General features: G+C 42.6%; 1 protein-coding gene and 1 long non-coding RNA gene across 2 annotated transcripts in view; both read right to left on the bottom strand.

Annotated features, from left to right (window-relative positions):
• Nucleotides 1–8,605, bottom strand: part of PHF24 (PHD finger protein 24) — a 28,787-nt gene extending 20,182 nt beyond the window's left edge. Inside the window, exon 1 of the mRNA XM_037491651.2 lies at nucleotides 8,566–8,605. The gene's annotated coding sequence lies outside the window, so the exon portion shown is untranslated. The remainder of the gene's footprint in view (nucleotides 1–8,565) is intronic.
• Nucleotides 8,606–13,880: 5,275 nt separating this feature from the next.
• Nucleotides 13,881–26,762, bottom strand: part of LOC129144931 (uncharacterized) — a 126,996-nt gene continuing 114,114 nt past the window's right edge. The window contains exon 4 of the long non-coding RNA XR_008549771.1: nucleotides 13,881–14,495. This is a non-coding gene — a long non-coding RNA (uncharacterized LOC129144931). The remainder of the gene's footprint in view (nucleotides 14,496–26,762) is intronic.

Here is a 26,762-nt window from a genome sequence, read left to right as displayed (position 1 = left end):
CGCTGAGCTTCAGTTCTCTGTCTATTAATGAGTGTGTTTGGACTATGTAGTCTTAAGTATTGACAATGCTCATGTTCTTTTTTGTATTCTTTAGAAGTCTATGTGGCCTGCAGGGGCTACCTAGCCTGGGTGGGGTGGGGTAGGGATGGAGAGGAGAGTGGATATTAGAGCTGAGGCTGTGGCCACAGAGCATCCTGCAGAGGTTAGACCAACAGTCCCCAGACAGGGGCCACACCCCTCATGAGCACCAGCTGCACTCTTTGGTTAGACGGGAAAGTAAGTCCCCAGGGTACCGTGAGAGGACCAGGCACGCCACACAGAGAGGGAGAATGAAAAATCAGACACTTCACTGTACCTTCCTCATGATCAACTAGCGTTTCCAAGGCCACAGTGTTTTCTTCAGAAACCTTTCCTCCTGTGTTTTACAAATTTTTTGGCTGTCAGTCATAGTGAGAAACAGAGTTCATGATGAGAGCCTGTACACACATAGTTGTAAACAGCTGTTCACAGATCTACTTGAATGAGGTTTTGTGAAACCTATCATGCGCCCAGTGCTTTCGATCCTCTCTGTCCTAGGTCACAAACAATGCTGATAGTGACTCTCTAAAATGATTTCATGACCTCCCATTGGGTCTGGACCTGCAGTTTGAAAAACACAGTCTTAGAAAAATTTACATTTTTGATTAGAGAACTACGTTTTTATCTTTTGATTTAAAGGTAGCTACCTCAAGAGGCAAGGAAAGCCTTTTGGAGTATAGGTAAACTTTTCCCTGACTGGGGTGAAGCAGTAACAAAATTCTAAAGCTTATCCTAAGAGCTTGTATGTTTGGAAGGTCTAGCAGAGATAGACTGCTACTAATACACCTTTATTACTCTATGAGAGGCTGATTTTCCTGATTTATGGGCATGTTAAAAGAATATTTATTGAAGCATGTTCTTATAGTGATAAAAAGGTGGAAACAACCATAAAGGGGGGGAGCTACTTAATAACCTGTGATATAGTCGTGCTATAAAAAGAATAAAGTTGATTTAATCCTATAGGAACACAGAAACAGAATAATGACTTTCATAAATTGGATACGGAGGTAGGTGAGGAGTATATATCAGAACTCCAGGTGGAAGGGAGAAGTGATTGAAAAAAACATATCAGTTACAATTTATTTGGAAAATAAATATCAAAAGCTATCACTTTTTTTTTTTTTGTAACATTGACTACAAAACAGCAGAGCTGGTTCCTAGGGATATATAGAGGTGTTAGCTCTCCAAATACCTGGGGGCTGTCCTCTCCTAAAGTTGTACTAGAAGTTTTAGGGAGCATTCATATGACATTTATGTTTATCAGAAAGAAGGTATGCATTGGAAAAAGAAAAAGTTGAGAAACATTTATTTCAAGACCTGGAATAACCACAAAATTCACTTTCTCAAGAATGATTCACTGGAAGAAAACCAGTGGAATGCGTTTGGTTCTTGCTGGCTTTTGCAGATAATGTAATAAGAGTTCTGAACAAAGGCCAGCCAATTAGGAATGTACTCTGTTGGTGAACTGACTCATTAATAGTGTATCAGCAAACTAACCGCAGGCATTTCTCAAAACATTGTATTCCTGCTCCTACCATTATTCTGTGTAAGGATAACAAGAATCATTCTTAAGTTAAATCAATTGTTAATGCTGTTATTGCAGTGGAAATTTATCCTTAAAGGAATTTCAGTGAAAACTGAAGATGAGGTCTACTAGCAAAACCAATAAACAACTAAATGAAAAACCACTTTCCAGTCCTGACCACAGGGTCTTGGAGTACTGCTCTTCCTTTTACCTGAGATGGCTCAATTTTCTAGGCCACTTTATGCCCATAAGAACAGAAAATGTAGAGCATAACCATTAAAATGAAATTATCAAAATCTAAATAAGCCCAAAGTCATTTTGAATCAAAATGGCTTTGATTCTGAGAGTAAACTGTGAGGAACAATGGAAATAGGCTTCAAGAGTGAGGCTAAAAAGCAAGTGTAGAGAAACAGTAAAGATATGTACCTGGAGTCTTTGAGAAATTTAAAAAATCAGTTCTAATTTCTAGAGAAATAAGTGGTAGTGATTAGTGATAGTGTAAAAGCAAATGCCTGGTGAGAAAAACTTGGCTTCTCCTGTGCTGGAAGAAGTATGAGGAAATCAGTTAAAAGGAAATCAAGTTACAAAGATTCCACAAATTATATCTAATAATTCCTTCTTTGGTTCTTGGATGGAATTGGGTTTTTATACCACCCTAACAAGGAGGAAGAGGGATAAACAGATACTGTCCCAAGAATGATGGGATTATGAGAGAATCTGTGGTACATAGGGAAGGCTTGGAAAAAACCACTGGGGGTGGGGGCTGGAGCAGGTGGACAGAAAGGTAGAATAGGGCTGATTATATAATGGGGAGGAAACTGAAACAGATGACAGCCAGAATCTTTCTTTCTTCAGGTAAAAGAAGTCTGTCTAGATATATTTGTGAGGCATATGTGGGCAACCTGTAATGTGTGTGTGTAAGACACACTGAATCTCTGCAGAGCACATGCTTATGACACAGTGGGATTATTTATAAGGGCAAAATGGTGGGAGTAAGAAAAGGTGGGGTTGCTCCACAGCAGGAGCTGATAGAGAAACAAAGAAGGGGAAGGCAGCTAGGGAAACTCTCTTCCCAAGCTCTCTTAAAGACTGTAGTTGTGCATCTAGGGAGCAACCCCCTTCTAATAGGTAGGAGTCTCCGCACTCCGCATGTTAAATGGAAAGCACTTTTACTTGCTTTCATCTGACTCCTGATATGGGAATGGCAGCTGTTTGGGGAAGGCTCAAAAGCAACTAAAAGTGATTGCTTGGGGGTTATGAGAGTTTCTCTAAGCAGGAACAAGGCAAAGAAAAATTCTGAGTAGGGGGTCAGGGGAAAACAAGAGTAGATTGAACAGATGGAAAAGGGAATTCCAGGCTTTCACTGAGATTGAAGGGAGAAAAATCGAGATGGTTTCATTGCCCTTCACAGAGCATGTGTTCTACTAATTTTTTTTTTAAGATTTATTTATTTTATACAAGAACTGGGGTAGGGCCTCCCCAGTGGTGCAAGGAGTTAAGCACTGCACTATGAAGCTATCCACAGCCACTGCAGCAGGAGTTCGATCCCTGCCCAGGGAGCTACTCACATGGCGCAGCAGACCTCTCCTGTCTTGCCCGCTGCTCCCCTCAGCAGTGTACTTAAGTCAACCTGCCTGTTCTGTTCCCCAGTCTGTCTCTGGTGAATCCTCTCACCCCCTGCATCTCATCACATCTACTCTGCTTTCCCACATGCACCCTGACTGGTAATTCAGAGCTAGAAGGGATGAGAACAGACAACCATACAGTAGTTATGGGTGATTTCTCTGATCACAGGGAGAGCTAAAAAATTTTGGAATTTAGCCAGTTTCCACCCACAATGATAAGGGAGAATAAAATTACCAAAGTTAATGGACCCTGCATTTATGTTAAGTTCTGAGGCAATGCTGCCTGGCCTTCGGGTTGGCAGCTGCCCTAAGGACACACGTAGGAAATTTGAAAATTATCTCTTGTCTCCTTGGTTTGAGCGGGAGAAATTTAGTGGAGCAACATCTGCACAAAGGATAAAAAATTTTCAAGGTAGTTGACAATTAGCTCCAGGAAGCATATGCAAGAGAGATGGAGAGCCTCAGGGAAAGCCTAAGGTAGAAGCTGACCAGCCACAAGGGTATGGAAAACCAGCAGAGCCAGGATCTAACAAAATGCAGACCTCAGCTCACTGAGCCTAGCAGAGCCCCTCAGCACACTGTGCACATCAACATCAATCTTGAGACTGTACACAAAACCATCCAAAAGAACCTCCTTACCCTCTGCTGATCTTTAAGGAAATCCAAGCCTGAGAGGGTCTGGCCGTTCTCCAGAGATGGATGTTGCTCAGGTATCCAGCATCTCACCAAAGTGCTCTTGGAGGCTGAAGTCTTTTCCTAGTCGTTCTGTTTCCCAGCAGTAGCTGACAGACTACTTTTAGTGCTAATGTCTAGAGGCCCTGAGGGGTCTACCTGGTACCTCCTGCTCTTTCTCCATTCTCTCCTATTTATTCGGCACCAGTGGTTTCAGGCAGCCCAAGAAGACACAGTCACTCCAACTGCACAGGGCTCTTTTGGGGTTTCCAAGCAGAAAGGCTAAAGATGAGTAAAACTGTCTTCCTGGACTCAGCTCAATAGAAGGAGGCATGAGGGAGGTCCTGCTGTTATTTAATACTTACTGAAAGCCCACAAAGCTCTACTATACATGAGTACAAAATTATGGCATGATCTTTAGCCTCTGGAGGCCCGGCTGAATCTTCATGAGAAGCTACAATGCTGACTTCCCACAGAAGCAGAGCAACAGTTAAGGGACATTACACCCTCCGTGATTGGCTGGTGTGACTGCACTTAGCAAGCAGAGCTTTCCAGCAAGATGGAGAGGCACTCCCTGCTCTCTGCTCTGGGTCCCTGAAGCACAGATTCAGTCTATTTAATGCACTCATTACATCTTAATTATCAAGATTTACTTGCTTGTTGATTCTACACTTGCTGAGTGCGGCCTACTATGTGTCAGGCACAAATCAGGTGCTTAATAACTGTTGATAGAATGAAAAATGGAACCTCACTCAGCCTGTGAGAATGCAGTATGAGTATATGCATTTGTAGAGGGCATAAGTGTAGGATTAAAAAAAAAAAGTGTTGCTTGAGCTAAATTTTGAAATATGAGTGGGAGTTACCCCCGTGGATAAGGGGAGGGGGGTGAGAAGGCATTCCAGGAAGAGGTAAAAGCACATGCCAAGACATGGAGCTATATGGGGACTCGAGCACAGTTTACATGCTATAAAGCTAGCCTGGTGCTGGATGGAGACAGGGGAGGAAACCTGTTTTCAAACAAGTCCCAAGAACTGGTTTGAGATCGTATACTTAAAATATTTGCTTAGAAGGGAATATGAGTTTCAATTCCAGGGAGGGAAAAACCAAGATAGACATGGATTTTCTGAAGTCAGGAAATAGCATCGTGCTCATAATCCCAAGGCTGACCAGCGAGTGCACTGCTTGGCCTTTGGATCCAACTGAAAACTTTTCTCCAGGGTGTAAGAGCTGGTAGGTGGTGACTGTAGTGAATCCCTGGGGGTTTCCCTCTGGGAGACCCATAAGTCTGATAAGGAGAGGGGAGGGTGAGGGGAGAGAGAAAAGTCAGCAAGAGGACAAGAGTCAGCCAGTCGTCAATACACTGTTGTTTTAGTGAGAAGACCCCAGTGGGATGAATCATTTCTCCAAAACCAAAGAGAGATCAGTTATGTAAAGGGTTTTGTAAATTGTAGCATGTTACCCAGATATATAAGGTGCTGTCATTATTATGATAGGAAGCCAAGAGTGTGGCCAGCTCACTCAAAGCATATGGGCAAAAGTAATTTTGGCAAGGCAAAGGCAAGGGGGCTAAAAATGTTAAAGGCACAGAACAACAGTTGTGTTTCAGGGATGCCTGGGAAAAGGCATACTCAACTTTGATTCCTGCAGATACTTTATAAAGCTGTGATTCCCCCCTTACTTTTCTTACTGTTTACAGTAAATTATGAGAGAAGTTCAAACTGATTCTATGTGAATTCCTCAAGGGCAAGGAACACTCATATTTATCTAGCATCGTGCCTGGCAAGCAGGTAGCACTTAGTAAATGTGGGTCTCTGAGAGGATTGCAGGAAGGGGAGGAAGGATGAAGGGGGATGTTATAATGGAAAAAAAAAAATCATGTCTCCAGCTGGACAGTGATGGTTTGGTTTCTTGTCCAAAGCTAGTAAGCACTTACCGTGAGTACTTGGTCATTCACATTGAGGGGTGGAGTGGATAATGGTATCCCCAGCAAAATGAATAAATCAACTTGAGAAATGAAGAGAGCAGAAATCAAGAGTGCCACTTGGGGTATGCTTGTGGAGAAAAGCATGTGGGACTGGAAAATTATAGATTCTGTAGCTAAAGAGAAAAGAAAAGTATTTGCAGAAATATTATCCACTTCGGAGTAGGTGAACTGGGAGGGGGGGGGGGAAGGAATAGGGCCTGGGAAGGTCCTACCATTTCTGTCAAGGAAAAGGAAGTACTGTCAAAAAGATGGCAAATGTGGAAGGAAGAAAACCATAAGAATGTGGTCAAAGTAGATGTGTAAGATCAAATGCTGAAGAATCCAGACAGTAAAATCCAGAGATATTTGTATACACACAAATAAAATCTGGTGAGACATCCTCTTCCCATTTATTTCCCTTTGGAGAAAAAAAAATTATTTGAGCCAACAAGGCCACTTGGTAACATCCTTTACACCTATTCTAAAATGATTTTACTTGTAGTGCATATCGTAATGAGGACAGAGATAGCACTGTCAGGGTTTCCTAATCTTAATGTTTACCCAATACTAGACATCAAGGAAGTGTGACATCCAAGGTCCAGTATTTGGGAGGCACCTGTGGTCATCCGGCAATTTTTCAAGGGTCATGAGCAAGTGCGAAACCAGGAGCTCTCAGTAAAAAGATTAGTTTAAGAATAAAATACCAACGACAAATCTCTGAATTAGAGTAAAGATCGTATGTGCAGGCTTGCTCCTTCTGATTTTCTTGTTAAAAAAAAAAAAATCCCTGTTTATTTTGCTGTGTTAAACCAATAAGAGGGGTTTGAACTGAAAGGGGCTTATAAACAACTCTAATGGGGAGCTGCTTAACCAATATAAACCTTTGTCAGAGTTTTCTCTATTAAGCTGTGGGCACCACACCCAAGCTTCAGGCAGCCATCCAGTTAAAAGAAAAGCTAACAACTGGTAAACTGAGTTGTTCTGCTTTTCTCACAAGCCTGTTTTCTATTCTCACTATATAATCCCAGGAGCTCAAGGAAACCACTTCTATTAAAGAAGGACGTTACTGCGTTTGGATGTGTGGAAGAAGGCAGGAAGGGGAACAGGAAACCTCTCCCAGGAAAGCTCTGCGGTGAATTCCATGGCTTAGCTCCTTTCACCATTACATTTTTGGACAAGAAATCAGTCTATCTTTGGTTCCAAATTCACACCTTCGGGATTCGAGTGGAGTGAAAGTTCTATGAGAGATGAGGGTGCATCAGGAGCAGAACCTTTACAATCCCCAGACAGCATTCTCCCAGTAAGCCTTGCTTGGCTGGGCACCACTTCTGCCTCCTCCTTCTCGTGGAGAGGTACTATTGGGTAGAAGTGTCCTGACTGCTATCTGCAGAGCAGCGTCTGCTGGTGCATGTAATCAGAGGACAGTGTGGATCAAGCTTCCTAAAAGCGATCCTGCCCTTCCTTTCCCTCAAGGATTCTGCAGCAGGGAGGGTGGTCTCCCAACACCCATCCTTTGAAGGACTCCTTTAGTTCCCCAGAGCAAGTCAGATCAAAGACCACACCCAGAGGCCTCTCCCAGACCCCATAAGTCTGGAGCCATCCAGAAGCAAGATCACCGTGGGGCTGCCAGGGAAGGAGGCCACACCCTGAACTCAGGGCATTCAGTGAAAATCAGATCTTGCAAAGTCTCATTCCCACACTGCCCTCACTCACTCATTCAATCACACTGACTGAGCAAAGACTATTGCAAAGCCCTGGGCGTGGTGCCATAATGCAACTTATTAACAAATATACATTCTTGCTTTTGCCTCTCCTTGATACTTTTTCCCAAATAAACTTCTCAAAACAAATCTCATGATTCCGAGCTTTGTGACCACAGGCAAACTGCCAGGCTTCTCTGAGGGCAAAATGCCTAATGATTAAGTGGGAATCGTTTCATGAGGCTATTGTAAGAATTATGTAAGAGGCGAAACATCCCTGGTACAGTCCTGGGCACACGGATGCTCAATAACCCCACACATGCTCTCTTCCTTCAAAAGACTCTCCTGTCAGCACCTGCCACGGGCAGGTATTCCACCTGTTCTACTGATGTCTTGCAGGGGTTCAAACCTCTGCCGCAGATGTCTCCCTGGCCCTCCCCTCGCCTGCGCCCTGTGCTCTAGCAGAAGTTCCTGCCTCGTGAAAATCCCATCTGGAGCGCAGTGGCCCACCGCGGAGAAGAAAGCCCCAGCTGGGGGTGAGGGGTGCCGGTGGACAGAGGCCCCCCGAGTCCCTGCCTCTCCACCCTGCGGGAGGGAGACAAGTTAGGGCGCAGTAAGCCCTGAGGAGAAGTTACTCCTGGCCTGATCCCAAGGGAGACTCCTCTCTCCTCAGCAGTTCCAGGGCACTTTATCAGACCCTCCCTTAACAGGGGTGATCCGGGGGGTCCACCCCCACCGCGCAAGCTTCTGAGGCTCCCGCGCGTTCCCCAGTGCGCTCCCGCTGAGGGACTCCGGAGCCCACAGTCACAGACGGCCTCTCCGCGGACCCGCCACACAGGGTCTCCCCGCGGCAGCAAACGCAGCGTCGCGGGCGTCTCCGCCGACAGGCAGCCCCGGGGGGCGGCGCCCACACACCGCCTCAGCGCCCCCGGCGGGGAGTCGCGGCCCGCAGACCCGCCCCCGAGGGCCCCGCCGCCCCCGCCCCGCCCCGCCCCCGCTTACCGGGACCGTGGGGACGCGGGTCCGGGGCTGGGGGTCTACACCGCGGGCCCCGCCGGCCTGGTGGCGCGGGCGCGGGCCGGGCGCCGGGAGCGGGCGGCGCGGGCGGCGCGGCGGGCTGAGGCGGCGGCGCGCCCCGAGCGCCCTCCCCGCGCGGCCCCGCGCGTGCGCCCGCCGGGACGACCTCGCGGGTGGGGGCGCCCGCCCCGCCCCCTCCCTCCCGGGCGCGGCCTCGCGGCGCTGCCGGCGACCGCGCGGGGGCCGGGGCGCGCGGCGCGGAGGACGGGGCCCCGGGGGCGCGGGCGCGCCGGGTGCGGACGGGCCGCCGGCCGGGGCGCGGGGCGCGGGGCGCCCCCGACAGGCACCGGCTCTGCGGCGCGGGGACGGCGCCCGCCCGGCCGTTCGCGGCGAGCAAGGTCGGGGCCCCCTGGAGGAGGCGACCCGGGAGGGGGCGCCGCGGGGGCGCGTCCGCTCCGGCTCCCGCCCGCCGGCACCTGCCTGGGGAGGGGGCGCGAGGACTCTCCCCGCGCCGGGCTGGGGCCCCTCGCCCACCCCGCCCTGCCGGCCGCTCGGGCCTCGGGGCCGCAGCCCCAGCGCTGTGCCTCACCTTCGTCGGCACCCCGGGCCTCGCGAGCGCCCAGACGGACCTTCACCAAGTGCTCAGCTGACCTGACGCTCCCTGTGCTCTGTTTTCTTAAATTGTTGGCCTTTTATCCCCAGCAGCAAAGCAATACTGTAATGCAACCCACTTTTTGCTGCAGCAGCCGCATCCCTCAGATAACCAAACTGCCAGCTTGTCAGGACGCCAGCAGTTCTGAGGGCTGTAATGTGCATTACCAAGCTACATGCTCGGAAGAGGACAAGAAAAAGATCAAGTAATAAAGCATCTAACGGCTAATTATAAAGAAGTAACGCGGGGTATGCCAATGACAGCACAAGAACACTTTAGTTTATACTTTTAATATTATCTTCATTTTCTTGTGCATTCAGTTTCTGTATCTCAAATGCAATTTACATCATCATTTTTTGAGCATCTACGGTATTATTTGTTATGCACCATAGGGTATTTAACAAAAATCTCGTTTTTGTCTTTGATATCCTGGAAGTTAAGGTAAGGGAATATAAGGTAAATAAGTAGTATATATAGATATTACCTTGAAACAGAATGCCGGGTACTATTCGAAATACTTTAAAATGTCTGGTCATTGATGTTTCACACCATCCCTTGGAGGGACTGTACTACATTTTGCAGTGATGAAATGAGAAACATAAATAATATGTTGTGGGGGTGAATCAGGTGTTTTGATTTCAGGCTCCAAGTTCTTAATCATTTTTACTGTACTGCCACTGAGAAAGGAGAAGCTGCTAACCATTAATATATACAGTTCTAAAATAGTACCTATTTCTCAGGAACCATTATTCTTCTTTTACTTGTGAAACTAACAGAAATGAACAGACAGCTTTCCATGTAGCCTTGGGGCCCCTAACCTTTTTTTAGAATTACATCAGATCAACAGTTTCACTGATTGCATTCGCTGAGCCTTTTTCTGGAATTATTTTGTTTCTAGGCTGTTCCACAAGCTTATTTGGAAGAGGAAGTTGTCATAATGTCTTCATAGAAATCCCTGTTGGTTAATTCCTTCATTCAAAAAAAAAAAAATGTGTATTATGTACCTGTATACGCCAGGCATTGTGCTAAGAGCTAGAAGTGGTACAAATAAGAGTGAAGACACAGTACTTTCTCTCAAGGAGCTGCAGTTTTACAGAGGAAATAAGCATGGACAGAGAACCATCATAAAGAACAGAAAATGAATTGTGCTCAATAGAGAAATGCAATGCAATGGAAGTTCCAAGGAGAGACAGATTACTTCCTGAAGGGAAGTGCTTGAGTCAAGGAAAATACAAAATTTATCACTTAACTTATTGTTGCTATTATGTATTATAAACAGTATACAAATTTATCAAATTCCTTTTAAAAAATACAGCAAAGTTCTCATATTCAGATAATATGTTTTCGCTATGTTAGAAGCGTTGTTTGGAATATAGGGAGGTTAGTAAGGGCAAACTTTTTGAAGATGGTTTACCTCATCTCCTTAAGTGGGGGACACAAAATAGAATAATGAGGCACAAGATATCAAAAAAAGTGAGAGTAAGCAAAATAAGTCTGCAAAATAGGGACAACCAGAACGCTGAGTGGATGGAGTCAAAGATTGCTGGAGAGTATCCTTACCATGTAGAACTGCCTCTGCAAGAGAGAGAAGACTGTGTTTTCAACTCTTTTGTGTGTGTCCTTTAGTTATATGCCACAAATATTCTGGGCTGATCTAAGTTCAGATATTTGATCCTATTGTACCCATAAGTTCTTATCAAAAAGATTGCCAAATATGCTCATCCATATTAGTGTCTAGAAAAGAGAGAACATTGTCTGTTCAACAAATGTTTAATAAAACAGAAGTTGGGAAAGACAGAGAGGGCTATTTGATAAGAGATTTTTAATGCTTAGATGTTGTAATACAGTAGATAAATGGAGACGCTACAAGTCTTTGAAGAGGGTAATAAGCATGAGTAGGGTAGTAAGCAAGTAAGCAAAGCCTTGGGGGTATTATCTTGTACCTGAAGGACTGAACGTGTGTACAATCTTTTGTCAGTAGGATAAATAACAGTTTTAAATTTAAACATGAGGATGAGGGTAATTTTTCTTAGGCCTTAGACAAAAACCTGCTGGGATATTAAAGTAGCTATGGTGGAAAAAGTAATCAGAATGCCACTGAATCCTGTTAGGTCTTCTTCATCCTCTGACAGTGACCTCCAGTGGAAGGGAATCAGCACACCCTTTCTGCTTACACATCTCTTGGGTCAATACCCAATACACAACTATCTAACACACCACTCCTTTTTGCTGAGTGGCTCCACTGCACAGGGATAATGCCAATGGCCTTTGTAGACTTGGGCAGCTTGCCCCCAGCTGCTACCAACTGATCCAGAGGAAGACATCCAACTTAAATTGGCTCGGTCTCAGTCTCTGCCAGGGATTTGAAACTCAGAAGCAAGTCCATAGCCTGGGAATTGCTGGACCTGAGTTAGTGACCTCTTCTGAAGTGAAGACACCCCAACTGCTGCTGTTCTGATTCCAGTGGTGTGTGGCCCCTGCTCTTCCTTATCTTTGTTCTCTTGGTGCTCTGATTTCCTTCGGCCAATCAGTGAGTGACATTCCAGATGTTTCCAGGTCAGGGGTCATTCTGAATAAAGTTACTAGAAACATTACGTACAGGTTTTGTGTAATGATAAGTTTTCATTGCAATTAGTAAAAGGAGTGTGATTGCTGGGTTGCATGCTAAGTATGTTTGACTTTGTAAGGAACTCACAAAGTGCCTTCCTTACAAAGTGCCATCCTTCCAAAATGGATGTATCATTTTGCATTCCTATCAGCAGTATCAGTGGTGCCAGTTGCTCCACGTCCTTTACAGTAGTCCTTTCCAGTGTCAGTTTTTTGTTTGGCTTTTCCATTACAGTAAGTATGTATTAGTATCTCTTTGATTTCCTTTGCATTTATAGTGACTAATGTTGTTGATCTTCCTTTCCTGTGCTTCTTTGCCATCCATGTAACATTTTTGGTCAAGTTCAAATCTTTTCTCGGTTTTTTAATAGTAGGTTATTTGTCTCCTTAACATAAAGTTTTGAGAAGTCTTTATATATTCTGAATACAAATGCCTTTTCAGTTATATAATTTACAAAAATGTTGTCCTAATTGGTAGCTTGTCCTTTCTTTCTTTTTTTTTTTTAAAGATTTATTTATTTATTATACAAGCACGGGGTACAGTCAGAAGCGCGGGAGGGTGAGAGGATTCACCAGAGCCAGAGCTGGGAGCAGAACAGGCAGAAGGACCGAAGTACACTGCTGAGGGGAGCAGCGGGCAAGACAGGAGAGGTCTGCCGCGCCATGTGGAACCCTCACCGGCAGCCGGGGATCAAACCGGCGCTGCAGAGACTGCAGGCAGCTTTGCAGCCCAGCACTCAACCGCTGCGCCACCAGGGGAGGCCCCAGTGTAGCCTTTTTTATGAAAAGATTTATTTATGCATACAAGAACTGGGGTACGGGCCAGACGTGCAGGGGGTGAGAGGATTCACCAGAGACAGAGCAGGAAACAGAACACGAAGATTGACTGAAATACACTGCTCAGGGGAGCAGCAGGCAAGTCAGGAGAGGTCTGCTGCGCCATGTGGGTAGCTCTGTGGCTGGGGATCGAACTCGAGTTGCAGTGGCTGTGGACAGCTTCGCAGGTTGCGTCTTAACCACTTGCGCCACCAGGGAGGCCCTCATTAGTGTAGCTTTAAAAGTCTTAAAATCAGGTAGTGTGAGTTCTCCAACCTTATTCTTTTTCAAAAGGCTTTTTGATATTCTAGTTCTTTTGCCTTTCTAGACACATTTTAGAATCAATTTGTTAATTTGTACAAAAAAATCTTGTTTGGGGCCTCCCCTGGTGGCGCAGCGGGTGAGCGCTGGGCTGCGAGGCTGCCCACAGCCTCTGCAGCACCGGTTCGTTCCCTGGCCGCCCATGAGGGTCCCACAAAAAAAAAAAAAAAACTTGTTTGCATTTTAATTGGAATCCTGCTAAATCTTTAGATTAAGGAAAATGTCATAAACAACTGTTCTTAAAATTATGAACAAGGTATATCTCTTCTTTTTTTAGATTTATTTTTGTTTTTTAAATTTCAATATATAGATCTGCACATATTTTGTAATATTTATACCTAAATATTTCATGCTTTTTTGTACAACTTTCACAACTTCAATTTATGAAGTTATTCATTGTAGTACAGAAACATACAATTGGTTGTTGTATTGTACTTCTATCCCATGACCTGAACTAATTCATGTGTTAGTTCTAAGAACTTTTTTTCATAGATTCCTCAGGAATTTTCATGTGAACAACCATCCTGTCTGTGAATAGAAGCAGTTTTTCTTATTACTTTATAATCGGTATGATTTTTATTTCTTTTTCTTTCCTTATTTCTGGCTACAATTTCTAGAATGATGTTGATTAGAAATGGAAAGAGCAGACATGCAGTCTTAACGGGAAAGCATTCAGCTTTTCATCATTAAATGTGTTAGCTTAGGTTTTCTGGTAGACGTTCTTTATCAGTTTAGGGAGATTCTCTGAGCTGAGGATGGCCTCAACTAATATCCAGCAGGAATCTTGGTCCTTCAGTCTTACAGTCACAGGAAATCTGCCAACAACCTGAGTGAACTTGGAAGTGGATTCTTGCTCAGTGATGTTAGTTTCCTATAGTTATAACAAATTTCCACACATTTAGTGGCTTAAAACAACACAAATTTATTACTTCGCAATTCTGATGATCAGACTGTCACCACGTACGGGAGCAGGACTGCAGCCCCACAGCTGGATCCCAGTTCCCCACAAAGCAGCCAGATAAGCTAGCAGGGAATCAGCCGCTGCCCACTGCTCCACCAGCCAGGAGTCAGAGAGAGAGGGGGGTCCTGCTCCCAGGTAGGCAAAGGGCCCTTGAAACCCACCAGTCAAGACAGAAAAGAGGACTCTACAGACCCTGGTGAGGGCAGGCAAGGAGTAAGTGTCTATTGATTAACTGAAGAGCAAAGAAAGAGCACTCTGGGGAAACCTCTTGGGGTAAGAGAGAGACTTGAGGAGGGGCCATGGATTGGGGTCTACAGAAAAAAGGAATCAAACTATAATGACTGAGAAAGCAAGGAGAGTGGACGTGGCTGAAGTCATTATAGTTGTTAATTGTGGGCACCAATCCGCTGTGGCTGTGTGGTCATGCAGGGCTCCTGACCGTCTTCAAGGAGGCTGTGTGCTGGCAGCTTGGGTTGAGCTGGTCTGGTCTCAAGGTCTGTGACTCCTCTTTTCTTCTTTTAACTTCCCTCTTTTTCCCAGAGCAGGCAACTTGATAAGCTGTGGAAATATAACTTGTGAATGCTCAAGCTGGGGGGAAATTAATAAAACAAAAAAAACAAAAACAAACAATAAAAACCCTTGGAAATTTATGGCAGCAGGGGCCAGGCCAACAGTCATCAGGCCTTTTAGCCTCTCATTTACCAGCCTGTAGGAACAGTAAAATGGAACAGCTACCGTTTTGTAAAGTTTTTCCTTGAGTCCTGTCCTGTCCTGGGACCCTTACAGTCCTAGAATTCCAGATGTGTCTTACGGGGCTATCATTAAGGTGTAAGCAGGACGTGTTCCCCCGGGAGGTCCTGGGGAAGAGCCCATTCTTCGCCTTTTCCAGATTCTAGTGGCCACTTATATTTTTTGGTTTGTGGCCCCTTTCCTTCAAAGCCAGCAATGGCCAGTCCAGCCTTTCTCATATTACATATTAAATCTTGTATCACAGGGGCCTCCCCGGTGGTGCAGCGGGTGGAGTGCTGTGCTGTGAAGCTGTCAGCAGCCTCTTCAGTGCAGGTTCGATTCCCAGCTGGCCAGGGAGAGTCCCACATGGCACGGCAGATCTTTCCTATCTCACCCGCTGCTCTCCTCAGCAGTGTGTTTCAGTCAGTGTGCCTGTTCTGCTCCCCACTCTGTCTCTGGTGAATTCTCTCACGCTCCTGCGCCTCTGACCTGTACCCCAGTTCTTGTATAAATAGAAATAAATCTTAAAAAAACAAATCTCCTATCACATCACTCTGACCCCTTCTTCCATTGTCACATCTCCTTTCCTGATTCACCTGTTTGCTGCTTCCTCTTATGCGGAAACTTTTGATTATACTGTACTTACCAAGATAATTCAGAATAATTTTCCTATTAAAATCCTTAATTGAATAGCATCCACAAAGTCCCTTTTATCGTGTAAAATAACTTATTTACAGGTCCTAGGGATTAGGACATTAGGACATTGGATTAGGACATTCGAGGGGGACCATTATTCTGCCTGCCATATCAGCCAAATCCTCAGGGACAACACGGTCCAGCCAGCACCTGAACAGCCTGAGACCTTATACACAGCTTCCAGCTAAACCATGCATGAAATCTTAACCCACAGTTTGGGAAAAATTAATGTGTTATTTTAAGCCCCAATGTCTTGATATTTTGTTAAGCAGCAATGGAAAAGTAAACACACATGTTCATGTTTCCTCATTAGCCTTGTAACATCTGCAGGGGCTGCAGTGGTTTCCTTATTTTATTCCAGATATTGATAATTTGTGTGTTTTGCTTTTTTTTGGTCAGTCTGGATAGAGGTTTGTCAATTTTATTGATTATTTCAAAGGATCAGCTTTTTGTTTTTATTGATTTTTTAAATTGTTTTTCTGCTTATAATTTTATTAAATTCTGTTCTTATTTTCTTCCTTTTGCTTTCTTTGGGTTTAGTTTGCTCTTCTGTTTTTAGTTTAGGGTAGAAGCTTACATTTTTCATCTGGGACTTTTTTTTTCTTTTTTTAAAATTGAGATATAATTCACATGCCATAAAGTTCACATTTTTTAAGTGTACAATTCAGTGGTTTTCACTGTATCTATAGTATTAAGCAGTGGTCACCACTATCTAATTTCACAATATTCTTCTTTATTAATATAAGCATTCCCAAGTTTTTAATATGTTGTATATTCATTTTAATTCAATTAAAACATTTTCTCATTACACTTGACACTTAAGTTCTAATGGATGGGTTATTTTAGTCTTACCCAGTTTCCAACTAGTTTAGGATTTTCCCAGATAACTCTCTGTAATTGTTGTCTATTTTATTTTATTATGGTCCAAGAACATATTCTGATTTCGATACTGAGGCTTATTTTATGGCCTAGAAATATAGTTTACTTGGTGAGTCTTTTGTGCACACATTAAAAGAATTTTGTTGGTTGGAGTACTTTGTAAATGTCAGTAAGGTCAAATTGATTGGTAGTGTATGTAGGTCTTCTGTAGCCTTACTGATTTTCTATTATTCTATTGACTATTGAGAGAGTATTAAGCCTCAAGTATACTTGTCAATTTGATTCTTAGTAATAATAGTTTTTGCTTTATATAATTTTAACTTCTCATTAGGCCCATACACCTTTAGGATCTTGATGCTACCTTTGTGAATTAACTCTTTTATCATTACATAATGTGAGTCTTCATTCCTCATAATGGTCCCATTCTGAAATTTACTTTGTTTGATGTTAATATAGCCACTCTAGCTTTCTTCTGATTAGAGTTCCCCTAGTATATATTTTCCATCTTTTAACTTTTTGGTTATGTTTATCTTATTTTTTACTTGGTTATTTAAAGTAGAGTTCTTGTAGAGAGCATATAGCTGGTTATTATTTTTATTCAGTCTCACAATTTCTGTTGTTTAATAGACGTATTTATACTATTTACATTTAACATAATTATTGATATGTGGATTTAAATCTTTCTTTCATGTTCCTTATTCAGTCATTCAGCTATTGTTCTTAACACCTTTACTCAGAATTAATTTACATACCATAGAATTCACAGTTCAATGATATTTAGTATATTATTGTGCAGCTATCACCACAATTCCATTTTTTACTGCTACAGAAAGATAATTCCTATACATTTGCAGTTACTCTCTATTCCTGTCTCTAGTCAACCATGAATTTGCTCTCTGTCTGTATAGATTTACCTTTACTGAACATTTTTTTAATGAATGGAATTAGATAAGGTGAACTTCTGAACCTGGCTTTTAAAGTTTAGCATGTTTTTGAAGTTCATCCAGCTGTAGTATGCATCATTTATTTCCTTTTTATTGCCTAATAGTAGTCCATCATATGAATATGCTATGTTTTGTTTATCCACTCACCAGCAGATGGATATTTGTTTTATTTCAGGTTTTTGGCTATTATGAATAGTGCTTCTGTGAACAATCTTTGTGTGGACATGTTTTCATTTCTCCTGGATAGATACCTGGAAGTGAAATTGCTGAGCCACGTAATAAAATTACATTTAACTTTACCATTTAAGAAACTACAAAACTCCTTTTTTACAGTGGATATAACATTCTCACCAGCAAAGTATAAGGATTCCAGTTTCTTTACATCTTCTCCAGCACTTTTTGTTATCTTTTTGATTATAGACATATTATATAAAGTAGTGCCTCATTGTAATTTTATTTATTTTTTTTGGTCTTTTTTTTCTCCTCATTGTGGTTTTTAAGTTTAATTTGCTAATGGCTAAAAATAATGACAATCTTTTCATATGATGATTGGCCTTATGTTCATCTTTTTTGATAAAAATGTCCAAAAAATGACTACCTTTTGAAGTGTAAAGTTTAGGTTATTGATTTGGAATAATTTTTTTCATTAGCGGTATTTGTGCATTTCTCGTGCCTTCTCACCTACTTGAAATGCCCCCATTTTAACTGTCAACACTGGAATTTCCTTTCTATGTTTAGGAACCACCAATTTTATGAGTCTTGAAAGCTGCTAGTTGGGCAACCAGTGTCTTGCACTGAAACCCAGTATCCAGTACTAGTATCTAGTGTAACAGCATTGACAATTTCAGGAGAAGATTCAGTACTTGCAGCAAAATCTTCTTTAGACTGGTTCTCTAGTGTGATTTTTATTGTATTTTTTCTGAGCAGTATCCTATTGTTCCTATTTCGTTTTTTTAAAATCCTAGATCTTCAACCTACCTGGGGATTTTCTGAGATATACAGTACCTTTTCAATAAGTCCTTTTTTAAAAAAAGATTATTTATGCATACAAGAACTGGCGTACAGGTATGTGCAGAGCTCTGTGTGTGTGTATGTGTGTGTGTGTGTGTGTGTGTGTGTGAGAGAGAGAGAGAGAAAGAGAGAGAGAGAGAGAGAGAGAGAGGATTCACCAGAGTGGGGGGAAGGGGTGGGGGACAGAACAGGCAGACTGACTGAAACACACTGCTGAGGGGAGCAGGGGATGAGACAGGAGAGGTCTGTTGCGCCATGTGGGTTGCTCCCTGGCAGGGAGGGGATCAAACTTGTGCTGCTGAGGTTGCGGATAGCTTCATAATGCAGTGCTTAACTCCTTGCGCCACCAGGGAGGCCCTCAGTAAGTCCCTTTTATAATTAACCAAAGTTGTTTTCTGTTGATTGTTTGGTAATTTGCCACTCTACATTACCTTGCCTCCCAAATTTGCTGTCTAAAACTTGTTTTAAAAGTCAGCTAAGGTATTATTTCCTTCATAACTGCTAGGTTAGAACCTCTCCTGTGGATCTATATAATACCTTGTGTTTATTCCTATCATAACTTCTGCCATTTTGTAGTATCATTATCTGTTCAATTTCCACCTCTTACTAGAGAGTTTCTTTAGGGCAGGGACCATGTTTTATTTTCAAGGTCTGAGATTTAGCTCAAAGGCACAAACATAAATGTAGATGTTACATTTTACGCCCTTCGATTTTTTACTTCCCTTAAAACAGAATTATTTGCAGTGTGGGACTTACCAGTTGTACTGATCTCTGTGGGCCAGTCTCTGTGGCTATGGAAGCCCGTGAAAACCCTTAGAGCTAAGTTTCTTATTCTCCAGCAAATGAAATTTAACTAATTTCTGAGATACGTTGCTTAGTTCTAAGATATTTAAAGGGCAATTTTATCTGTTTGAGTATGTCTAGCACATTTAAGAGAGCATTTGATAAGTATGCTGTTTTTTTCTGCAGCAATTTCTAATTTGTTCCCGAAGCATGTGACATTAATGGAATTGGTTTTTTTTTTTTTTTTAAGATTTATTTATTTATTTATACAAGCATTGGGTACAGTCAGAAGTGTGAGAGGGTGAGAGAGTTCACCAGAGTCAGAGCGGGGAGCAGAGCAGGCAGAAGGACCGAAGTACACTGCTGAGGGGAGCAACGGGCGGCAGGAGGGGTCTGCGCGCCATGCCTCGTAGGCAGCCGGGGATCAAACTGGCACTGCAGAGGCTGCAGGCAGCTTCGCAGCCCAGAGCTCAACAGCTGCGCCACCAGGGGAGGCCCTGGAATTGGTTTAAAGTCCAGTAAAACCCTAAAAAAAAAAAAAAATGCTTAGAGATGAAGCAAAAAGGGAAAATAACACTATAGGTAAGAAAGTGTTTTCCATTTAGCCATGGAAAGACTTTATTATATGCTCTTTGAGAAGTGGTATAATGAGTTACTCTTAGGTTACACATAATAGACGTACTAATTTCTTGATTTGTTTACTCTAGTCCCTTCTTTCTTTAAAATATTTTGTTTCTCTGATTTGGGGTGGTTCAGAAAATATTTGGACCGGAGGAAGAGACAAAGTGATTTTTGATCAAGAAGACTTCAGATTTAGGTAAACTTAATCTTACATAGAGTGAGTGAGGAAGCCAGAAATAATTTTCCCAAGTCTGGATACTGGGTCTGGTTTTTATACATTTGACAGCCCTTTTTGTAAACTAATCTGAAATCCTTTAATGATTCTTGGGGATTCTTTTATTTTTATTTATTTATTTTATTTTTTTAAAGATTTATTTATTTATGCATACAAGAGCTGGGGTACAGGCCAGAGGTGTGGGGGGTGAGAGGATTCACCAGAGACAGAGTGGGGAACAGAGCAGGCAGACCGACCAAAATACACTGCTGAGGGGAGCAGCGGGCGAGTCAGGAGAGGTCTGCTGCGCCATGTGGGTTGCTTCCTGGCGGCCAGGGGATCAAACTCATGCTGCAGAGGCTGCGGACAGCTTCATAGGTTGCATCTTACCCCCTTGCGCCACCAGGAAGGCCCTCTTTGGGTCTCTTATTTCAGGATGTCTGGTTCATTTTGCAGGTTGAGATGGTTCTTGGCAACTATTTCTTTCAAGAAAATTTTCTATGCTTTTCTCTTTCTGTTTTCCTTCTTGTTCTTGCTCTTAAGGGCAAAGCATTCATTGTTTCATCATTAATTATGCCACTAGCTGTAGGTTCTCCAGAGACACCCTCTATCAAATTGACAAGGTACCTTTCCAATTTGTTGAAAGTCGAATTTTCTCAAATGCTTTTTGTGCTTCTTTTAAGATCACCATACATTATTTTCTTTTTTAGTCTTTATCCTAACCAAGAATTTAAGTGTGGGATCTTGGGTAAAGAAGATTCAGTATTCTGCACAACACAGCTTTAAGAGATTTGATTTCCAGCTCTGCCATTTACAAACTGTGTGATCTTGAGCAAGTTACTTAATATCTTGGTGTCTCAGTTTCCCTTATCTGAATAAAGTTTCAGCCTCCATGAGCCCAGCACTGGAATGGCATCATATAAGAATTGAGTCTCACGCTGGCCGCGGCTGGGAAGGCGCCAGCCCACCTGCCGCTGGCTTTGGCTCGGGCCCGCGACCCTGCGGGCTGGTGGCGGAAGCTCCTGGGGGCGGGTTCTTCTCTCCTGGGGATTCTTTTATAAATGTTCTTAATCTGCTGCAAGAGGTCTTGTGCCTTATGGGAATAGATTGAAAACAAACTGAAGTGTTTGGAAGTCCCTGGAAAGCCAGTGAGTGGTCCTCTGAGAGGATTCCTGCTTCCAGAATTAGCATCTCCTAGCTCAAGAGCAAGCTCCAGGGCTAGGTCATCCCTAAGACAAGACAAGACAAGTAGATCTAGCTCCTGGGTTTTGTGGGTGATCAGTAAACAAAGATAATAGACTTGGGAGAAAGAGCTCTGAGGTGGGATGGAGTGTGGCTGTAGAGTGGGGTATAGAACTGAAAAGTTCACAGTCTAGTGGGAAAGACAGGCTAAACAGATATGACTTCACCATTAAATTACTTGCACATGCCCCGTCTAAGGCCCTGGGAAGGGTTTAGCTATATTAGTAATGTTTTTCTTTTTCTTTCTTTCTTTTTTCTTTTTTTTTTTTTTTTTTTTTTGTGGGACCCTCACCGGCGGCCGGGGAACAAACCGGCGCTACAGAGGCTGTGGGCAGCTTCACAGCCCAGCGCTCAACTGCTGAGCCACCAGGGGAGGCCACCCAGTAATATTTTTTCTTAAAGTTGTCCCCTAACACAAAATCAAGTACATTAACAGTTATAGCATGTTGTGATAAACCATCATAAAGATATTCTTACAGTTCTGTAGAAACCCTGCTCAAGGTGCCTTTCTCCAGCAAGGTAGGAATGTTGTCTTTTTATTAGCCATTTTTCTAGTACCTAGACCATTGCCTGGCACATATCAAATGGCCCGTGAACATTTTATAGAAAGACCAGTAATGAGTCAGAGTGGACAGTTGGGGGGTACTGTATGTGTGAAGGGACTAGTAGCCTGAAGTAGGTGCTTTTGGGGGTGTAGTGAGAGATGTGGCTGGAGAACAGGCAAGCAGAAGTGAAAGCATGGAGGTTTCTGTTGTATCGTGCTCAGGTTTTGGACTGGCCAACAGGCTCGAGTGAACCCACTGATGCCGTTAAACTTGGGAGTGATTTGATCTAACTTGAGTTTAAAGAGATCATTTTGGAAGCTTGTGGGGAATAAAGGAGAGGGGGTTGAGATTTGAGCTAGGAAACTGTTGCAGTAGCCCAGTTAAGAAATGACCAGAATTTGAGCTAAGACTATGAAATTATAGATAAGGGGACATATTCCATAAACAATTTAGGAAGTAAAAGGGCACGTATAGTCAAAGTATGTATTGAACTGTGAGCATTTTTGAACTGTTGAATCCAGCTGAAGACTTCATGATTCATTTGTCCTCTCCAGGTATTGTAGTAGACATTGGGGATATAACAGTGAGCAATTTAGATAAGGTCCTGCTAAGGCTGTGAAGGATTTAGACAAGTAACCACATAATCAAAAGTACTGTATAATGATAAGTGCTATGAAAGGGGAGTTTAAGGTGTTATAGGAACATATAGAAGGAATAACTTACAGAGATTGGGTTGATATAAAATTCCTGGGGGAAATTATGTCCAAATTGACAAGGACAAAAACAGAAGGAAAATGTGTAGACGTTAAATAAGTAAAGGAATATGGATGAGGTGTGGACGAGAGAGGAAAGACTCAGGAATGACTCCTTGAAGCCAGGGTGAGATCACTGTGGACCTGGAGTCATTAACGGGAACAGACACGGAAGTGCAGGTCCAGGCACTGGTAAGATGAGTTCAGTTATGCCATGTTATAGTTCAGATGCTTGTGGGACATCCAAATGGAAACGAAGGATATACAGGTGGGAAGTTCACAAGAGAGGTCAGGGCTGGAGACACAGAATAGGGAGTCATCAGGGTATTTCTTGAAGCCGTGGATATGCTCGAGCTCATCCAGGAATAGTGAATAGGGAGAAATTAGAAGGTGACCAAGGATAACTTCTTTTAAGGTGTCAGAAGAAGAAAAACAGACTTGGAAAGAGGCTGGAAGAGTGAATGGGTGGAAAGAAGAAAGAACTAGAGAGAATGAAATCAGAGGAAAGACAGAGTAAGGAGCCCGAAGAAGGCAGGAGAAGAGAACATAGGTGACCAGCTCAAGAACAGCTGCTGAGTTCCAGAACAGGCATTAAAAAGTATTAATTGAATTAAGCGCCACGGGCATTGCTGGAAACTTGGGAGGAGCAATTTCCGTGAAGTTGGTGGCAGGAACCAGACTAGACTGGCTCCAGGAGAGAGGGGGGGAATTCTGAGAGGCACCCTGTCCATACCTGGCCTCATGACAAATGCCCACACTAGAGGGAATTTGGTGAACACTTCATGCTGGGCTGAGGTTTTCCACTTACCTAATGGCCTCTCATATGGAAAATGTCTCTTTTTGAGATTATAAATGTCAGTGAGGACTTTAACTTTTTAAGTATCTATCGAAGTATCTAAATACCTCCTCGGGTATCTTAAGAGAAGAAAATGAAGAACCTTTTCTTGATCATAATCTGCCTATTGGAGACCTTATTCTGTTTCTGTTTTCTCCTCCTTTATTTAATATAAATCTCCTTTAGATACCTGTGACAAAATAATTGCATAGGAAAAGGGGGATTGGCTCTTTGTGAGGCTTCTGGGTAGGGTTTCTAGTCGAAAAAGAGGGAACAGATCCCCAAGATAATAGACCTTTGTGTTCCTATTGCTTCTGCACAAGATTTACTATTTATATCAAATTAGTTTTCACAGCTTGTGTAAAATCATCAATATTAGATTTAAGAGGTAATCGAAGTTCCATATTTTAGCCCTCAAAGATATTTAATATAGCCAGAAATTGTATAATCTGAAAAATGGATATTTATATTTAGTCAGTAGTTCTCAAGAATTCCAGTGAATCGAGGAATTATGAAAGTTAGTAAAATGACATCTGTGAACTTTAAAGCATTTTAGCCTCATGTAATAGATCCAAATTAACCCCAAGAGAGGCTATAGAACTTACTGGTAAGGGCATGGGTGCTGGAGTCACAGAGATCTGTATTCCGATCTCCTAACTGCGTTTATAGATATATACCCCTGATTTCGTAAAAGCTCTGCGTCTCAGACTCCTCCTTATGTGTGAAATAGTGGTTAAATAAAATAACGCATATGAAGTTCTTAGCATAATGCTTGGCATAAAATATACACTTGATAAAGATCATTATATTGTCCAAGATCACAAAATTGTTCAGTGCTGGAATCCAAATTTCACAAATATGGCTGTGCCCTTTGTATAATATTCTCTTTAAACCAACAGTCACATGGACATAGTAGGAGTGGTGTATATTTTTATGCACTGCATGTGATCATCTGTTAGTCTTGAAATATAGACATTCTTATTCTGCCATTGATTTACTCCTTTTAATCTTCTCCCATTACCTCAAATTTATTCATCAAATCAATTCTCTCCTCAGATAACAGCTCTCTTTCACTTACAATGACAGAAACCCAATTCAAACAACTTTGAGCAAAGGTTATGTAATTGGTATGTCAGGCATGGAGGTGAGTGTAGGTTCTCAAAAAATGTCACCTCTAAGTCTGTTTTTCCTCGGTGTGTAGCCCCCTTCACTCCCACTTTCATTTCTACTGCAGCTTGCTTCTTGCTTGCAACAAGAGGAGGGTGGGAACATGGCTGATGGAACATGAGACGTTTCAGGGTTGTATCACCCATCACAGTCTAGGAGCCCCAGGGGAAGAAAACATCTCAGCTTCTGTCTATAAGATCTAATGGAAGGTCACTAATTGAAGTGATTTGTGTCACGTGTCCTTTACTGGGAAAAGTAGGCTAGTCAGAGGGAGGGAACTCTGCATTTCTACCCTATGGCCAGAAAGTGGGATACAATAATGGGTGGCCACATGAGAACCACATGGAGTGCAGTGAGAGAAGTGCCCCAAAGCAGAGGACTATTGTCAGTAGAAGAGGGGAAAGGAATGACATTTTAAAAAAATCAACAACAAAAACTGCTGCAGGGGGCCTTGCTGGCCCAGCCAGCCGGAGCTGGCCTTTGGCAAAAAGCAAATGTCTCCATTCTAACTCTCAGCTGAACCAGTATTTTTCTTAGGACCCTGGAATCTTTGATTTCTGTTTCATTTCTCTCTCTTATTCATTAGGGCAATTTAGTTATGAATCTCTGATAATTTTGCCTTCTAAATGTTTCTCATCTTTCTTTTCCTGTCCATTATAAATGTCATCCAGAGCTGGACATATAGACTAGATGTTTGTGACTTTACACCTGCTGTGTTAATAAATTCCAAATTAACCTCTCTGCCTGTCTGTGTAAATCCAATCCCCATAAATTATGTAGGTAAATGCAGGTTCTTAAACTACCATCTACATCATCATTATCATAAAAATGGTACTATTAGTTTTTATTTATTTTCAAGTATGTTTATGTATTTTAAGGTATGTTCACATATTGTCAAAGAATGACCTCCATGTGGAAGTATAGTTTATGATATATGCTATACTAGCTTTTATTAATTATTCTGCAACTATGCCTCTAAAGCCTGTAAAACAGCAAATTCTCGCCCATGAATGGGTGTGGAAGTGGATAGATAATCTTACTAAAGGAACACTGTCACTTGGAAAAACACTCATCTTGTAGACCAGACGTTCTGTTTATATTGGTCTTGACCATGAAAGTGTTAAACTCTCTGTGGTGTAAGATGTTGTCCTCTCAATAAGGGAGGCTAAGAACCAGTTACTGCTATTAATATTACAACTAACAAAATGCACTTGTTAGGTGCTGGCTATGTGTTCGATATAGTTAAGCATTTTACATATATTTTCAAATTTTATCCTCAAAATAATCCTGCAGAGCATTGCGGTAGCCATGAAGATGTGTTCCTCATATCCAGCACAACGTACTGGATCAGCAACCCTAGCGGCTGCCCTCTGAACGCACCAGTGCCATTGCACTAAGTTCACAATTCCCCTGGACTGTTCCTTGCAGCAGCACTTACAGTAGCCAAATTATGGAAACATCCTAAGCGCCCAAACACAGATGAGTGGATCAGGAAGATAGGGTATATATGCACAATGGAATACCACTCGACTATAAAAAAAGCATAATTCCCCTCCAGTTCCATGCATGTTGTTGCAAATGGCAAGAGTTTATCTAAGTAAAGTAAGCCAAAGGAGGAAGACAACGACCAGATGCTATCACGTAAATGTGGAATACAGGAAACCAAAGTGTCAGATAAAACAAAACTAACCACAAACCCTAGAAAGCTGAGGCAACCAGAAGGGGAAGAAGGGAGGGAGTGTTAACCGATGTTACCTCAATAAAAAAAAAGAAAAATGATTAACTCGGGTCAAACAAAAAAAATCCCAAAAGTTACCTCATTAGCATAACAAGCAACACCTCTGTCACGCTCAACACTTAGGAAATCCCAAGGTTTTTGGGAGCTGTGAGCCAGGAACTGTGGATGAAGCCCAAATATATATGAGAAGTATATTCTGGTCATTCAAATGACTAAATATATATATATATATATATTCCTTTTAAATTGCAATATCAAAGAATCTAAATGTATCCTTTACTATTGGGCCCATGATCATAGAGTCCACTGGTCATATCACATATTGCCCCATGCAGGGGCCGCTGGCCTCAGAAAATGTTTGAACAGTCTTTTAAAGACAAAGGTGCCAGTCTGGTGGCATAAAGTGAGAACTCTGTGGTGTTAGGTCCTCAGTGGGAAGAATTATATGGGTCTGGGAACCAAGGAGTGTAAGCAGGCGTAACCCCACTTGCCAATATTCTGAATGACCCATTGAGGGATTTTGTACTTCTTGTCCCAGCAACTCTAGGATCTGCAGAGTTGGAGGTCCTGATCCCTAAACACAGGAGACACAGCAAGGATCCTACTGTATATCCTACTGAGCTGTAAGTTATGGGTACCACTAGCACACTCTGGACTCCTTGTATCCAG

This window comes from Talpa occidentalis, unplaced genomic scaffold (assembly GCF_014898055.3).
Source record: "Talpa occidentalis isolate TD23 unplaced genomic scaffold, MPIMG_talOcc4v2.1 talOcc4.7, whole genome shotgun sequence".
NCBI lineage: Eukaryota > Metazoa > Chordata > Mammalia > Eulipotyphla > Talpidae > Talpa > Talpa occidentalis.
The sequence above is the reverse complement of the archived record's forward strand: the minus strand, read 5'-3'. Positions and strand labels throughout refer to the sequence as shown.